Source organism: Amblyomma mixtum, chromosome 3 (assembly GCF_055824585.1).
Source record: "Amblyomma mixtum isolate Tamu chromosome 3, ASM5582458v1, whole genome shotgun sequence".
Lineage (NCBI taxonomy): Eukaryota > Metazoa > Arthropoda > Arachnida > Ixodida > Ixodidae > Amblyomma > Amblyomma mixtum.
This window is the reverse complement of record NC_143014.1, coordinates 377,162,207-377,177,809: the sequence shown is the minus strand read 5'-3', so window position 1 is coordinate 377,177,809 and position 15,603 is coordinate 377,162,207.

Here is a 15,603-nt window from a genome sequence, read left to right as displayed (position 1 = left end):
CGTTATTGAAGTTGCGACAGGCGTTCTGGGAATCAGTGAGCACAACGGCGTAGGGGTTTGATGCTACAGCTAATGCAATAGCTGCCTCCTCTGCGTGAGTGGGGTTAGATGTTTTCACCGAGGCGCAACTCACCATCGGCCCTGAAGGCGTTGAGACCACGCGATCGTGCGTAGCTTAAAAAATAAGGATGAGGAGGTCAACATTTTTTTGTCTTCTTTAAACCACAGTTTTGACGTATTGGCATTCAGTGAAACATGGTATGCAGATACTGCCGACATTGTCCACTTCGAAGGATACAGGTGCGAAACCATGTCTAGAAAAAATAAGAAAGGCGGTGGAGTTGCACTGTACATTAAAAATAATCTTCCGTATCAGGCTATTCCTGAGTACAGTTTGTCAACTCTGCACTATGAAACGCTTTTTATCAAAACAAGTGGTTTTGTGTTTGGTGTTGTGTATCGACCCCCTTCTGCGTCTATGCAATAATTTTTTTCTTTCCTTGATAATACATTAGATATGCTGTCTTCTGATAAGAAACCAATTGTAATTATGGGTGATTTTAACATGAATGTGTTGGAAGAATCACCGGCAACAAGTTACTTTCTCGACATCATATCTTTATATGGCTTCTCTAACATTATTACTGTGCCTACACGTGTTACTAGCTCGAGTGAGACCCTAATTGATTTATGCCTGACTAATTACGACGAAGAGGACCCGACGTCAGGTGTCTTGTTAAGCGATTTTAGTGACCGCCTGTCAACCTTTTGCTTTATTCCAAGATCGCGTGCACAAATCACTGCACTGAAATCCTCGGAAATTACGGTTCAGCCAATAACACAGGAAAAAATTCAACACTTCCGAAACTTGGTTTCCTCTGTAAATTGGAACGACTGTCTTCCCGAAATCGACCCCAGTGTAGCATACAATACGTTTATAGAAAAAATAATAGAGTTGTACAATTGCGCTTTTCCTATAGCAATCTTAACCAAGTGCAAAAAAGCACGAAAACCTTGGATTACTTCTGATTTAGTAAAGCGCATAAGAGCCCGAAACCATCTGTTTGGCAGATTTATAAAAACGGAAGATTTGTCAACTCTAGAACAGTATAAAAAAGTTAGGAATAAATTAGGCTCGGACCTGAAGAAATCTCGAATTCATTACTACAGTGGAAGGTTTTCAGAAATTTACTATGATCCGCAGAAAACGTGGCGTACTGTCAAGAAACTTCTGCAAAGATCGCAAACACAAATCCCGCTTGAAATGGAAATAGGGGGGGAGGTCCTAAGAGGTGAAGCTCTTGCCAATGTAATGAACAAACACTTAACTTCTGGAAATTTAGATGGGGCTGGCTCTGGACATTTTGAGAAATACTTAGAGCATAGGCTAGCAGATACGATGTTTTTGTCTCCAACTAGCCCTGCAGAAATCTGCAGCCTAATATATAGCTTAAAAAACAACTGTTCCTCTGGTTATGATGGTATCAAAGCAGCACCAATAAAAGCAATTTCTGACTTAATATGTGTTGTGCTCTGCCATATAGCAAATCTTACTTTAACAACAGGCATTTTTCCAGAGAAAATGAAAATAGCGAGGGTGGTTGTCCTTTACAAAGGCGGCACGGTGAACGATCTTGGAAATTACAGGCCAATTTCAGTACTTCCTCTGTTTTCAAAAATCTTTGAAAAGGTTATTAATTCTCGGATTACTAGCCATCTACAGAAACACAACTTGATATGTAGCAGTCAATATGGGTTTCAGAAACATAAGTCAACTGAATCTGCCTTACTTAGTATAAAAGAAACACTTATTCAGAACATAGAAACTCATATCTATACCCTGGGCATATTCTTAGACTTTAGCAAAGCGTTCGACTCCATTGAACATGGCATACTTAATAGGAAACTCCCGTTTTATGGAATACGAGGTATTTCCCTTACACTACTAGAAAGTTATCTCTCAAATCGTTCCCAATATGTCGTTGCCAACAACGTTAAATCTGAACTTAGAAACATAATATATGGTGTACCGCAAGGCACCATACTGGGTCCTATGTTATTCCTTTTCTATATTAACGACATTGTATCAATACCAGGCACGCCAGAAATTCTCTATGCAGACGACACCAGCGTTTTCTTTTCTACACCTAACTTATCAACTGCAGTTGCTACTATAAATATATGGCTGACGAATTTGTCAGTGCCTTGCAGCCAACCAACTAGCACTCAATGTTAATAAAACGAAATATACTGTATTCTCTTCTAGCAACAGACCAATTCGCCTCGCTAATCCAATAACTTTCCAGTCTCGACCTTTAGAGCGCGTTACGCAAGTAAAATTCTTAGGCGTACAATTCCACGAAAATCTCCGCTGGACACCACATATTCAGCGCATTAAGCGTACCATAGCACAATGCATTGGAATGCTCAACAGGCTTCGCCCATTTCTACCGCTCCGGCTAAGGCGCCATCTTTATTTCAGTGCAGTTCATTCAAGGTTGCGCTATTGTTTGCTTATCTGGGGAGTCACTGGAAAAGAAAATCTTGAAAGCCTTTTTTTATTGCAAAAGAAATCTATCCGCTTTATCGAAAATTTATCAAGATATGACTCTACATCTTCCTACTTCAGCAAAAACCAAATACTACCGATACAAACATTATATTATGAGCGACTGTCTCAGGTGGCATTCTTGGAACTCATAGCCAATCGTCAACAATTTTTTTCTAAATACACGACCGATCAAACACGATATGCGTTCAGGCACACCAAAATACAGAAACCAAGAAACAGAAGAAACTATGGTAGGCAGTCTTTAAACTGGCAAATCCCAAACCTTTTGATCTCCTATCCCGACTTAATTGACATTATGGAGAAATTTTCCTCTCTCTTTGCTTTTCGTAAGCGGGCGCAAATTTATTTTCAGGAAAATGCACGATTTTTTTCTGCTTACATCTTTCTTTTCATCGCACATTTGTTTTATTTTTCTGTACACAGTTAGTTTCTATATATATGTGGGATCTGTATCTGCTCTTGCACTGCTCTGTTTTGTGTGTTTTTTTCCTTCTTTCTTTTGTTTTTCTAGGTATACTATTAGTTTCCATACATATTTTTGATCTATGTTCTTGCACTGTCCTTTCCTGTGATTTTTTTAGACGTGTTTTCTGCTTAATAAGAATATAATGAATGTTTCTATTAGGAAGTTGTGTTACACAATCATTTGCACTGTGATCATTATATTGTTTATGTATGTGCATATATGTGCCCCTGGCTGTTGTGTTCGAGTGGTGCTTAGGGCCCAGTCAGGCGGATTGATTTTCGCCTTTTGCCCTCTGCACCAAGGCACTGTGTTGTCTAAATTTTCTTGAATAAAAAAAAATAGTCATGACTTCATTCTTTGGTCCTGCTGCGTCCACGTAAAGGGTGTTAATTTGCTTGTCCCATTTCTTCTGCAGGGCTTCACCTCTTGCTTTCCTCCTCTCGATGTTATATGCGGGATGCATATTCCGCGGAATGGGGTGCACGTTTATGCGTCTTCTCACATCGCGTGGCACCTCTTCCCTTTGATCAATTGTATAGGGCAGATTAACATGGATTTTTCGAGCAGTTCTTTGCCGGGTTTTGTAAGTGCGAGCCTATTCAGTTGAGAGAGCCATTGTGCTTCCCACATCTCTTTGAGGGTATTATCTACTCCTAGAGCCATGAGCTTTGCCGTTGGCGTGGAGTTCGGTGGCCCCAGTGCCGTCTTGTAGGCTTTCCTGATGAGTACCTCCAACGTTTCAATTTCCGACCTGGAGAGGTTAACGAATGCCGTCCCGTACATTATCCGAGAGATCACGAAAGCTTGCACTAAGCGGATGGTGTCCCTTTCCTTCCTGCCATGGTGTTTATTTCGGATACGATGTATCATCCGGAGGATTTGCTCGGTGGATGTAAGCTTCTTCATAGTGGTGGTGTTCTGTCGCCCCTGCGGGATATACTGCCCTAGGATCTTGATCTCAGTGAGTTTCTGTACTGGATGGTTCTCTATATACACCGAGATGTTCTGCGCTAGGGGTGTCCTCGGGTTCTTCAGGATTAGCAACTCGGACTTTTCCGGCGCACACTGGAGGCCTCTCTCCCTGGCGTACCGGTCCACCGTGTCGGCTGCTGCTTGAAGACGCTCCTCGATCTCGGCGTCACTCCCCGAGTTGCACCAGACAGTGATATCATCCGCATACAATGTGTGTTTGATGCCGGGGATTTCGGAAAGAAGGCCTGGTAGATGTTTCATAGCCAAATTGAACAAGAGGGGTGACAGTACCGCCCCTTGCGGAGTTCCCCTCGGGCCTAGAGTGATGGGATCTGATTTTATTTCACCGAAGTTTATAGTTGCTTGCCTGGCTGATAAGAAGTTTTTGATATAGTTGTAGGTTCTTGCGCCACAGTTGGTATCGGCGAGGCTTTGCAGGATGTTTTTATGTAGAACGTTATCGAACACTCCTTTCAAATCAAGTGCCAGGATGGCCCTTGTCTCACTTGGGAGGTGTCTCAAGGAAGTCTTTGTACAGGTACAAGAGGGCGTCCTGTGTCGATAGGTGAGGGCGAAAGCCGAATTGAGTATTAGGTAGGAGGTTGTTTTCTTCTAAGTATCTACTCAGTCTCGTGTTGTTGACCCTCTCTATGAGCTTCCCCAAACACGAGGTCAGCGATATCGGTCTTAGATTATCCAGTTTAAGGGGTTTGTTCGGCTTCGGAATGAACCGAACCTCGGCTGTCTTCCAGGATATTGGTAACGTTCCTGTAGCCCAATGCTGTTCGTTGAAGCCTTCCACCAGCGAGGTGATGGTGTCATCGCCGAGGTTAAATAAGAGCTTCGCTGTTATTTGATCTGGACCTGGAGCTGCATTTTTTCTCATGGCCGCGATTTCTGCTTTGATTTCTTCTTTCGTGAGTGGGATGTTCAGCTTGGGATTTGGCAGTCCAGAATACTCCGGCTGTTCCACGACTTGGTCCGTGCACAGATACCTGGTCTTGAGCTTTTCCATCAACTCTGTGTCCGTACCCGGGGTGGTGTGTACGATCTTCGTGAGCCTGTCTTTAGTGGTCGACTTGCTGCTGCTGGGGTCGATTAGGACACGTAGGAGCTTCCAAGTCTTTGACACACCTAGCTTCCCCTGAATACCATCGCAGAGCGAATTCCAGTTCTGTCTGGTTAAGGATATGGCATAGGATTCTGCCTTTTTTTTTCTCTATTTTTTTTCTTGGTTTGGTTTGGTTTATGGGGTTTAACGTCCCAAAGCGACTGAGGATATGAGAGACGCCGTAGTGGAGGGCTCCGGAAATTTCGACCACCTGGGGTTCTTTAACGTGCACTGACATCGCACAGTACACGGGCCTCGAATTTCTCCTCCAAAGAAATTCAACCGCCGCGGCCGGGATCGAACCCGCGTCTTTCGGGCCAGCAGCCGAGCACCATAGCCATTGAGCCACCGCGGCGGCTATTTTTTTCTTGAGTTTGCGGTTAAGCCGTTGTCTGCGCCATCTCTTTGTCAATGAGTGCCTCGCTTCCCATAAATGTAGAACGTGCGGATCGACCGCTGGGCAATCTTCTGTCATGCAGATCTCTTTCGTAAAAGCTTTCAAAGTATGCACCTCATCTTTAACCCAGTCCTATAGGTCGGTAATAGGGTTTGCAGTAGATGCCTTGGCCTTTCTCCACCTGTCCCAGTTCGTAACTCTTGCGATACCTATTTTGCGCTTGCACGCGTTTGTGCTCATCTCCAGAGAGAGTATGAAGTGATCGATCGCTTCCCAGGTGCTGTTCGGTATTCTTCCAAATGGCGTTTTGTATGTTCTTGGTGAACGTCAGGTCAGGACATGTATCTCTACTGACACTGTTTCCCAGCCTCGTAGGGTAAGTGGGATCGGTGAGGATCGATAACACCTCTTGCGTCACTACTTCTTCCAGTTTTCTGCCTTTTGGTGTCGCCGTCGGGTAGCCCCATGAAGGGTGTGGTGCGTTGAAGTCGCCCCCAATCACGCAGGGGGCATGGCCCGCTAAGGTCAGAAATTTCTTTATGAGGGAACCCAATTTTGCGTGCCTGTCTTTTGGAGGGCTGTAGACATTCAATACGTGCGTGCTTGCCGCTCCTCTTTGGAGAGGAAGAATAGTTATATAGCAATGCGCAATGTCCAGCTGGAAAGAATCATGCAATATGGCAGTGTATAATTTTATTTTATTTATTTATGTACATACTGCAGACCATGGTTAGGTCCAAGCAGGAAGGGCAGGTGCACAAAAAGCAAAATTATAGCAACAAAAATACAACAATACAGCAAAGATAATGTAGTAAAACAACAATACAGCAATGCAAGACAAAGCAGAAAAAATACATAATACGCAATATCAAAAAAGATGGCTGAGGAACGCGTCTGATTTTCAGGGTTCATTAGGTTCGGTTAATGAGTTCCAGTCGGATATGGTGCGTGGGAAAAAGGAAAACTTGAACGAGTTAGACCGGGCAAAATATGGTTTTAAAAGAGCTTTGTGATAGTGTCGTGTATTCCGTGTTGGCATTGGGGAAAGATAAGCAGAAGGGTCAAGTCTGAGTTTATTGTTAAGAAGTAATGAAAGAAAATCTAAACGAAAATTTCGTCTTCTTACCTGTAGTTCAATACCGTTAGCATGCATCAAGTCTGAGGGTGAGTCAGTGGGTAGATATTTTGAATATATGAATCTAATTGCTTTCCTTTGAATGTTCTCGAGCTTTCTTATGTTAGACTTAGTATACGGGTCCCAAATTATGCAAGCATATTCGAGCTTGGGTCTGATTAGAGTATTATAACCTAAGAGCTTAACGTTAGCGGGGGCGTTTCGAAGTTTATGCCTTATATAACAGAGCTTACGGAATGCGAGTGAACAGATGTTATCTATGTGAGAGTTCCAAGAAAGGTTATTAGTAAGTGTTACACCCAAGTACTTTACGGACGCTACTTGTTGCAATGGTGATGATTCTAATTTATATACATATTCTAGAGCGTTTATCTTGTTAGTTATGCGAAGAGAAACGCTTTTATCTGCGTTCAGTGTCATGTCCCAGCGCTTGCACAACTGTACAATATTAGTAAGCGTATTTTGTAGGTCACTCTGATTGTTTTCATTGCTAACATCGCGAAATAGGACACAGTCATCAGCATATAATCGAATATGTACGCCAGGGCAAACTTCATCGATGATGTCGTTAATGTATATTAGAAAGAGTAGTGGCCCCAGTACGCTTCCCTATGGCACACCTGATGTGACTGGGAGACAGCCAGACTGGTGCCGACCGATTGAAACATGTTGACTCCGGTTAGTTAAATAATCATTTATCCAGGAAATAAAAATAGGCGGAAGTCCAATAGTTTTTAGTTTTAGAATTAGGCTGTGGTGTGGAACTTTGTCAAACGCTTTACTGAAATCTAGAAAGATCGCGTCAATCTGGCTGTTATTGTCAAGTGATGCCGTAAATGAATGGATAACTGAAAGTAGTTGAGTTACTGTGGAAAACCCTTTGCGAAAACCATGCTGGTAATCTGTCAGAATGTTGTTGCGATCTAAGAATTCATTAATGCTAGTTGCGACAATATGTTCCATTAATTTGCAGCAAGATGACGTTAAGGATATAGGTCGATAATTGCTCACCTGAAGGCGGTCGCCTTTTTTAAATACAGGTACGACTCGGGCTATCTTCCAGTCTTCAGGTACACACCCGGTTAACAATGACACGCGAAATATAATAACCAAAAACCTAGCCAGAGATTCAGCATACCTCCGAAGAAAACCGTTAGGAATATCGTCGGGCCCTGGGGATGATTTAATTTTCAGGTTTAGTAACATTGAAACGACACCATCATACGAGATGAAGTTAACTTCAGATGGATGTGCTGAAGTTGTGCTTGGTGCATCGTACGGTTTTGGTTGAGAAAATACACTGTGAAAGTAATTGTTAAAATGGTGAGCAATGGCAGGCTGATTGGTAACCGTTGTACCGTTGATAGTCATTTCTGATATAGGGGCTTTTTTATCGCTAATGTGGCGCCAGAATTTACCCGGGTCGTTTTTTATGAAGTTCGGCAGAGTTGTTTTGAAATAATAATCTTTTGAACGGCGTACAGCAAGGGCGAGGCTTTCTCTTAAATGGTTGATTGTGCTCTGCTGTGCGCGATGCTTTTTTAGCCTTTTGATTCGGCGTCTGAGATGAATGATACTGCGTGTCATCCAAGGCGTCTGCTTGCGAATGTTTTTGTATTTTACAGGTATGAAATTTTTAAGGCAATAGTGACACATTTTCTTAAACTGATTCCAGAGTGCGCAGGCGTCAGTTCCATGAAGGGTGCACTAACGTGGCAGTTAACTGGTCGTGCTGATAAGTCAGTCTTGGAGTTTAATAGGCATTAGATGGGGTTCTTGAATTAGGATAGCTACCGGTGGGTCAGATTCCTGAGATAGAAGGAGATTAAGAGCAGCCTGCTTTCTCCTGTATCCCCGGCAGTTTCACTGCCAGACCTTTACTCTAGGTTTGGCTGGCATGTTGAATCCTTATCGGATGGCTCGTCCACGTGTATTGTACGGGCGAATTTCGACTTATGTCTTTTATACGCATGTTCCTTCCGAAGTGCACAAATTGCCGTCTCCGTGTATCGTCGGTTGTTTGCAATCTGCTCTCGAATTTCTTGGAATTGAGCGTTCACGCAAATTGGAAAAGCTTGAAACTCCACCTTGAAGGACCTCAGTTCTTGGATGATTTGTTGGTAGACCTCGCCTAAGGCAGGCTGGGAGCTAGGTACTGCCTGCTGTGTTTGGTTTTCAGGAGTCGGCTGAGTTACCAGCGTTATTGCGTTAGTAGTTGCTCGCTTAAGCTCTTGGTTTTGGATTGTTAAAGCACTCACTTGTTTTTTCGGACCTTCTATCTCTGTTTTGAGTGCTGCCAACTCCGTGTTATTCTGGGGTGAGGACGAGGGAGGGGAGGCCACTCTGCACAGCTCACCTTCGAATCTGAAAGCTGGTCCGAGGACGTCTTCTTCAGCGCCCCGGTGGGCTTGATGAGGTTCTCCTTCCCTTGTTCTTTACCCGCCTCCACTTGACTGGCGTTCTGGTTGGAGCCTGTTGGCCGGCGTCTTGAGCTCGAACGGCCGCGAGAGGCGGAACGAGAGTGGGAGACTGATGACGACGCTCCTCGCTGTCACTGTGCTGGCTGCCTCTTCTGCCTCGGCCTACTCCTGCCTTCTTGGTCTTCAAGTTTCGTTGTTGATGACGCGTTTGATGACGCGGTACTAGCGTTCTTGTTCAGCGGTCTCTGGAATTTCTCCTTGCATTCTCTTGCATAAGGCTTGTGTGGGCCCTTGCACAGCGCGCAAACGGGTGTGCACTCGTGCGTCTCATCTGGACTCGGCGTCCACAGGTTTGGCAAGCAGCCCCCTTGGGTTTCGGGCAGACGTCTGCTCGGTGACCTGGCGTTCCACAGTTGATACAAGCAGCCCTCGTTTTACGGTAGATGTAGCAGCGGCGCTCTGACCACCCGTAGTTGACCGTAAAAGGAACCTTCTGCCCGACGAAGACGATGACTGCCGACGTAGTCTTGCCCAGTCGGCGCGCTCCCAGGATTGTATGGCTGGGTGAGGAGACGTCTTGGAAGATAGAGTCATCACTCACTTCAGGCTTCATACTATGTATTACACCCCTGCAAACATCCTCTGGCAAGGCAACGTGGGCGGTGACCGTTATGCTCTTGCCGGCGAGGTGCAGACAATTAAGCTTGGCGCGACGGAACGCGTCTTCCTCACAGTGAGTACGCACCATTATAATGTTCTGGTGGCTAACAACGCGCAGCGTTGGCCTTTCTTGTAGAGGGGTGTTGAGGGCTGCTTGGATCCCTAATTCGAGATCGTAGGAGCGTGGAGCCACAGATTGTAGATCCACCGTGGTTTTAGGTCGGATGATGACTTTGTATGGAAAATTCCTGAGACACTGTAGACGCGGAGGTCTCGGTGCAGGAGGTTCTCGGCGTTCTTTCTTCTCCGGCTCTTGCTTGGGAGGTGTTAGTTATATGGGGTTTTATGGCGCATAAGCAACTATGGCTATCATGCGCCAAACACAAGGTTAGATGATGTTATGTCAAGTGTACAGAGGTTACATTATAATAGATTTAAAACATTGGCTTTCTTTAGAAACTTACAAACAAGTGAAAACTCGACAAGTGTTTGCTCGCCTAAAAGCAATGCGGGATGAAATGGAATGTGTTCATTGTAAAATACCGTAAAAAACTTTTTTCTAAGTACTTCGAGATGCGAACAAGAAATTAAAATGTGATTTACTGTGAGCTCCACACCACACATTTCACACAGAGGTTTGTCTTTTTTTGTTAATAAGAAGTTATGGGTGATGTGTGTGTGACCTATGCGTAAACGACATAAAATTACTTCGATAAAACGCTCTTTAAGGCGGCATGATTTCCATTCTTTTAAAATGGGCTTTATGGTATGCAGCTTGTTGTGTCCTTCACTTTCCCAAGAAGCTTGCCACTTTGCTCTTAGTCTGCTATGCACTAACTTCATGTAATCCCTAGGAGGCAAATTCACATGTTTTATTTCCATGGTTCAGGTTTGTGCAGCACACATGTCGGCTCTCTCATTGTCCCTAATGCCAAAGTGACTGGGAACTCAGCAGAATTTTATAACATGTTTTTGTGTTGTGATCTTTACTATGTTGTGTATGATGCTTCCTATCAGTGGCTCCGTGGCATTTTTGGAGTTTAATGCTGTAAGGACGCTCAGTGAATCTGTATAAATGATGCTGGTTTTGATGGTTTCATTTGTTATTTTCTGTACCGCAACACAAATGGCATAACACTCAGCGGTGAAAACTGTAGCACAAGACGACAGTCGTACTGCATTTTTATTTTCTCCTTGTATTACTGCGCTTCCTGCATGAGCATGAGTTTTTGACCCGTCAGTATAAAATGACGTGTAATTTCTGTATTTTTCTTGTACTGCTAGATATTCTTGTATTATATGGTCGTGTGGCGTACAGATTTTACTGAGGCGTGTTAGTGTGACGTCACACACTGTGGGGAGAGTGTACCACGGTGGTAGTGCTTCGTGCCTTGGGGCAATATTTTTTATTTCATTCAGTATGTTCAGAGTTTGACATTTTTCTTCGAAGCGCAAGAGCAACGGCTTAATCGCATGGGGCTTGTTGAAGAGCATTCGGGATGGACATTTCGTGACAGTTGGGTAACAGAGATGTTTGTGCCGTGAAAGGATATTTAGGATGTATGTACAAGTTAGTACAGTTTTGCGATCTTCTAAGGAAGGTTCATTAGTTTCCACATACAGACTTGCTATTGGGGAAGTTCTGTAAGCACCGGAAGACAACCTTAAACCAAGATTGCGGACAAGATCGAGTCGTTTTATGTAGGACGGTCTTGCTGAGCCATATACTATGGACCCATAGTCTAACTTAGAGCGAACCAGAGAACGATATATATGTAACAGGGAAGCTCTATCAGACCCCCAGCGTTTTCTTGATAGTATTTTCAGCACATTGAGGGCCTGGGAAGCTTTTTTCTTAAAGCTGTTTATATGTGGCAAGAAAGTGAGTTTTTTATCGAAAGTTATCCCTAGAAATTTGTGCTCTTGTTTGAACGGTAATGGGGTTTGGTTTAAATATAGTGTGGGGTCAGCCTGTAGGCCTCATCTCAAAGAGAACAGAACCGCTACTGTTTTCTGAGGGGAAATCTAAATCCGTTTCTATCTGCCCACGTAGCCAGTTTATTGTTATTTGTATTTGCCGCTCACAGGTAGGTATGCTGGAAGACGTGCATGCTATTTGGAGGTCGTCTACGTAAACTGAGTACATGATGGATTTTGGGATTACTTTTCCTATGGAGTTCATTTTGATGACAAATAAGGTCGTGCTGAGGATGCACCCTTGGGGTACACCAGTTTCTTGGTAAAAAGTCGTGGAGAAGGTTGCGCCTAGGCGGACTCTGAACGTGCGATTGGTCAGGAAGTCGCTCAAACGGCTCAGCATCCTGCCGCGGATACCTAGGTCCGCTAGGTCACGGAGGATACCGAACCTCCACGTAGTATCATAAGCCTTACCCAGGTCGAAGAAGACCTCGATACAGTGCTGGTTGTGGATGAACGCTTCCCGGACTGTGTTCTCGAAGCGGACAAGGTGATCGGTTGTGGAACATGTCTTTTTAAACCCGCATTGATGTATATCGAAAAGTTGCCGAGACTGAAGTATGAAGGTTAGTCTGATGTTTAGAATGCTTTCGAATGATTTTGCTATGCAGCTAGTGAGTGCTATTGGCCTGTAACTGGTGGGACTAGTTGGTGGTTTGCCAGGTTTTAGGAAGGGTACTATGATGGCTTCTTTCCATGCATGGGGGATTTCTCCACTCATCCATATTTTATTGAAAAATTTTAGGAGAGCCTCTATGGCAGTCTCAGAGAGGTGAGCAAGCATGGCATAATGTATATTGTCTGGGCCTGGTGCTGTCTTTTTACCGGATGTTAGTACTGTGTTTAGTTCCTGCATTGTAATAAGCTGATTGTAGTATTCATGTATGCATGTTCTGAAGGGAAGTTTTTGTTTTTCTACTATTGTTTGTTAGTTATATAGGGTTTTATGGCGCATAAGCAACTATGGCTATCATGCGCCAAACACAAGGTTAGATGATGTTATGTTAAGTGTATAGAAGTTACATTATATTAAATTTAAAACATTGGCTTTCTTTAGAAACTTACAAACAAGTGAAAACTCCACGAGTGTTTGCTCGCCTAAAAGGAATGCGGGATGAAATGGAATGCTACTATTTTTTTGTGCTTTTGAAATGTGAGTGTGTAGTTGGACGCGCTTGAATCTGTTAAAAAATGCTCACCCAATATGTTGGCCTGATCTTCTAATGTTGTTTGAGTACCGGGTGTTGTTAGCATTGGAAATGTAAAAGGAGTAAAATTTCCAGTGAACTTCCGTACCTGCTCCCACATTTTCTTTGATGATATTGAGCTGTTTATGGAGGATATGTACTGTTGCCATGATGCCCTTTCTGCGTTGCGTCTAATGTATCGTGCTTTGGCTCTAGCCCTTTTGAAGGTGAGCAAGTTCCCTGCAGTGGGATATCTGCAAAGGTTGCCCCAAGCCTTGTTTTCTGCTTTTTAGCTAATGTGCATTCATTTGACCACCAGACTTTATGTGTTTTTCGTGCAATTTGAGATGTTTGTGGGATTGCTTCTATTGCTGCAGATGTTAAGCATGTCAAAAATTTTTCATTTATTTCTTCTATCCTAAGGGTTTCGGCATATTCTTTTTCTAGTGTGGCCTTCGTTCTGAAAAGTGCCCAATCGGCGAGGTGAATTTTCCATCGCCGTGGCTTCGTAGGGAGGATGGATGTCGCTGATGTTAGCTTTAAAACCGTAGGTAAGTGATCACTTCCCCGAGGGTCGTCTAAAACATCCCAGATAAAATCATTAAAAACCGATGGTGATGCAAACGCTAAATCTAGGCAGGTCATTTTTCCAGAGCTGGGGCAGCAGTACGTTGCTTTTCCCGTATTCATTAAACATATGTTATTCGAAAGAATAAAATCCTCGAGTATGCTCACTTCCCCAGAATGAGGAGTGTGCGTTAAAATCCCCTATTATTACATATGTCTCTGGCAACTGTTCCAGAAGTTCTTCTAGGTCATGCATGGCTATTGTGTTGTGTGGTGGTATGTACACAGATCATATTGTTATCGTTTTATGGCTAATGATGTTTACTGCGACCGCTTCTAAGTTTGTCTTTAATGATATCTCTCTTGCAGGGACATCGCTTTGCGTTATGATAGCGACGCTTCCCGAGAGTCGGCTAGCTTGCACTCGGTCTTTCCGGAAAATATTATATTTTTTAACCCTTTATAAGGCATGAGGTCACACGCAAAAAAAAATGGTTTTTTGATCCAAGGACACTTTATTGAGGCTAAGAAAAGGCGGTCAGACCAGTTTTCGTCACTCTCCGTACAATGGTGTTAGCACAAAAAGTGGGACAACATGTGTCCCGCTGCACACGACAAGGAATAAAGGGAGGTGGGCAGCATGTGTCCCAATCAGGGTGTCGAACCGGAACCGAACCTGAACCCGAAACCGGAACCGAACCCGAATTTTTGCCCGGAACTGGAACCGAACCGAACCCAAATTTTTTTCGCCATCTTGGAACTGAACCCGAACCGGAGCGATTCAAAGGAACCGTTCCGAACCGGTTCGGGAGCAGGTTCAGCCGCCCATTTTGTGCAACACGGCACTTTATTTTTCTTTTTTTTCAGACCAAATGGCGTATGCCAGCGCGTAGATTTACCCAGCGAAAGCTGTCGGCACTATAGAGTGCGAAATTGGCATCCAGTCGAAATGGCATCCAGGTCAACAACAAAACTGAAAGAATTCTCGTGCCTAGGAAGAAAGCTAATTGGCGTTTCTGCAATGTGCTTTTGGTAATTGAAAGGATTTTAAATCAGATTGACGTGAAATGTTGGATTTTATAGTATCCCCCTTTCACATGCTTACGTACAGCTTTACTCGAATTGTTAAAACTGCTTTAACTCGTAAAGCACTGAGTGAGAATGGTTTCCTTTTCTTTGTGTCGAGTACCATAAATATGTGAATCGTAGGCGCAATGACACAATCACGTTGTGAAACGTTTCCTTCCTGAAGTATTCCTTGTCTCAGATAGCAGATAATGAATAAGACCCCTCCCGATGGCTCAGTGGCTGTGGTGCTCGGCTGCTAATGCCAAGGTCGCGGGTTTGATACCGGTGGCGAGGTCGCATTTTGTTAGCGACGAAATGCTAAAATGCGTGTGTGCTGTGAGTGCACTCTGAAGAACCCCAGCTGGTCTACGCTAATCTGGAGTCCTCCACTGCAGCGTTCCTGATAGACTCCGCGCCTCTTTGACGCGTTAGAACACACATGATACTATTGCTACAAAACAAAGAAATATACATATTGTTTTCTTTTTAAAGAATCCGAACATTATTTGTTGCACGCGACGAAAATAAACAATGAAAAGCCGGCATGTAGCAGCGGTACGATACTTAAAAAAAATAGTGATTACACAAAGAGGCAATGCGGAAATACATGCGGTCGCTGAGATGTGAAAAACGCCTAGAAAGGTGCTACTGAAATAAAGTGTAACTGCGATGAACTGATTTTCGTTTATGTCGATGCATTGAAATTGTTCTGCTTATATGGAAAACAATGCCAATCGCTAGCGGGCAGCTTCGTCACGCTGTTCTCAGACTGCTGTATCTTGAATTCTCTGACGGGCGGCTTATATCTGCCTCTCTGCCGCACATGAGGGAAGCCAACAATAACCGAAACCAAGGAGCATAGGGGATGCACTTTTTTATGGTTTATGTTTTATGGGGTTTAACGTCCCAAAGCGACTAAGACTATGAGAGACGCCGTAGTGAAGGGCTCCGGAAATTTCGACCACCTGGGGTTCTTTAACGTGCACTGACATCGCACAGTACAGGGGCCTCTAGAATTTCTCCTCCAAAGAAATTCCAGCCGCCGCGGCCGGGATCGAACCCGCGTCTTTT